The 2,721-nt window shown below is 41.4% G+C and overlaps 1 non-coding gene across 1 annotated transcript; it reads left to right on the top strand.

The window, feature by feature from the left end:
• The first annotated feature begins 792 nt into the window (after positions 1-792).
• On the top strand, positions 793-898 carry LOC132604799 (small nucleolar RNA R71). The gene has a single exon (XR_009568897.1). It is a non-coding gene; the product is annotated as a small nucleolar RNA R71 (small nucleolar RNA).
• The last annotated feature ends 1,823 nt before the right edge of the window (positions 899-2,721 follow it).

The raw sequence follows: 2,721 nt of genomic DNA on the forward strand, positions 1-2,721 counted from the left end.
CTAGGAAGGCCCCCTCTTTGTGGTGGATGTTGCTCACGAGAAAGATCTCGCATTTGTGACTCAAGTTTATGAATCGAAGCGGTGTGAGAGCCTACCACTTCGGTCAAATTTTCCATCTTCTTGTCACTATTATGCTGGTTGTCCAATATCTTTTCAAGCATAGATTCCATTCGAGAGGTCCCTTGATCATTGGAAGGACCCTCTCGCCAATTTTGAGAGTTAGAAGTACGTCCCTTTGGTGGAACATAGGCATTGGAATTCTAATTACCATAATTGTCGTTGTTGTAATCCCTCATGTCCGAACCACCATATTCATTTTGGCCATATTGATTGCTTTGTTGTAGGGGTCTCCATTGCTTTTGATAACCCCCTTGAGAGTGATCGATAAAATTAGAATCCTCACGTTGTGGCTACCCTTCTAGATAAGTTTCCTCCGAGACTTGGTACATTCCGGGAGCATGAGATGGCATCTCTTCGACAACATTCACACTTTTAGCTTCTTTCTCGGCAAGCCTCTTTGACAGCAAGTCCACAGTGGTTTGCAATTAAGCAAAAGCATGATCTCGCTCATGATTCCCTTTGGCCACCGCGGCAACAGAGGGACTACCATATGAAAGCATTTCACTATCACTTGAGTGCCAAGCTTGATTGTAGGTGGTGAGCCTATCGAGTAACCTGGTGATGCTAACAAATGATTTGTCCATGAAGCATCCCCCAGCTACAGTGTTGACAGCAATTTAATTCATTATATCTAACCCCTTGTACAACTTCTCGGTGAGAATAGCATCCGGAAACCCATGAGTTGGAGATTGAGCTAGATAGTACTTGAAACGCTCCCATGCCGAATATAATTGTTCCCCCAGAAGTTGTTTGAACTCAAAGATCTTATCCCGAAGCTCAGCCTTTTTTCTTGGTGGGAACCACTTCTTCAAAAATGTATTGGCTAACTCGCTCCAGGTATGAATAGAATTGTTGGGGAGCTTTCCATACCATTCCCTTGCTTGGCCAGCCAAGGAATATTTAAAGACTCGTAACCGAAGTGCATTAGCAGAAACAGCACCTTGGATTGTTGAGCACACACATGCAAGAAGTTCTTCAAATGTCGGAGTGGACAATCCTTCGAAAAATTTCGGAAATAACCTTCAAGTTTCAGCAGCTGATAGATAGAACTATCAATTTTGAAAGTAGCATTTCCAGTTCTAGGAGGAACCACAGCAGAAGCATAATCAGCTTCATTGATGAATTCCGCAAATATATTCTCATCCTCATCCTCTTCTGGTGCAGGTGGGTTCACTTGGAGTCCATCATGGTTTCCTTGATTCCGATTCTGTCTTCCTGTCATGTTCACCTAGTTCACCACAACAGCAAACAAGGTGTGATGGAATAGAAAAAGTTTTAAATAAGAGTACACAACAATCAGTAATTTCTAAACCGTATTCCCCAGCAACGGCGCCAAAATTTGATACGCTCAAATTATACCAAAATTTAAAGAAGAGTTTATTAAACGAGGGTTAGCGCCCCGAGTCCTTGTTATATTATTTCAAATCACACCCTAGTTCATCCTTCCAAATAAACTAGGGTTTGTGCATGAACAAGTGTTTGCAACCACTAATGAACAATGAATGCGAGAAATAATAAAACACATCACAACCCATTATATATATATATATATATATATATATATATATATATATACAATGTTAGACACTCATTACATAGCACCCATCATTTGGGTTCAAAACTTTGATTAAAGAAACTACTCACACATTATGGTCTCAAAAGTAGTAAGCAATAAATGAGACATAAAGCTTACAAAGTGTGATAAAGATGATGGAAAATGAAATCTTGTTGTCTTCACTAAGCTCCAAAAGGGGAGTATTCAATGCTCACCCACCAATGGAACTTTGTTCATGTGGTTACAATTAAAATTGGCTGCTAAAAAAACCTAAAATATTCTTTAAATAGGCTCCAAAAAACGCACAACAGCGACTAAAAACATTGCCCCCGATAGCAAGATCGACGGACCGTCGATCGTTCGACGATCCATCCAATTCTCTGTCCTTTGTACCTTCAGCAATGTGCTCCATTCGACGGTGCCGTCGATCAGTTCGACGCTCCGTCGAGTATGCCGTCTTTCTCTCTTCTTATTGAGAGATCTTGATTGACGACACAAACGATGAAGCGTCCATCAGTTCGACGCTTCGTCGATGCTTCCATCCTTTGTCGTCTTCAACTTTGTCATCACTGGAAAATTGAGCTTATCGACGCTTCGAAGGACGGTCCGTCGGCTGATCGACGGAACGTCGATTCTTCATTTCTGGCCAATTTTTCCTTTGTTCTTTTCTTTTTGCTTTTAGGCCATTGTTTTCCTAAAACACAACAAAACATATTAACGAGAACAAAACTTACTTGAAAACAACCAAAATTCATAGTAAAAGGCGTCGAATGTGCCACAAATCCGCAGCACATCACTTTCCAAGTCAGAGCGCAACATGTCTTTTCTACGAGCGTGTACCGCACCTTGTAGGATGTAAACTTCTTTCTTAGAATGTAGATGGCATGTTCCTTTTTGCCTTCTTCGTCATGCTGGGCAGCATACAACCGAAAGTGTTTTCTAGTACCGATAAGTACAATAAGAAAGGACTCTCTTACCTGGGTGGCACCAGAACGGGGGGTTCGAGAGTTATCTTTTCACTTTGTCGAATGCCCCTTGGCATTCCT

This window comes from Lycium barbarum, chromosome 7 (genome assembly GCF_019175385.1).
Source record: "Lycium barbarum isolate Lr01 chromosome 7, ASM1917538v2, whole genome shotgun sequence".
Lineage (NCBI taxonomy): Eukaryota > Viridiplantae > Streptophyta > Magnoliopsida > Solanales > Solanaceae > Lycium > Lycium barbarum.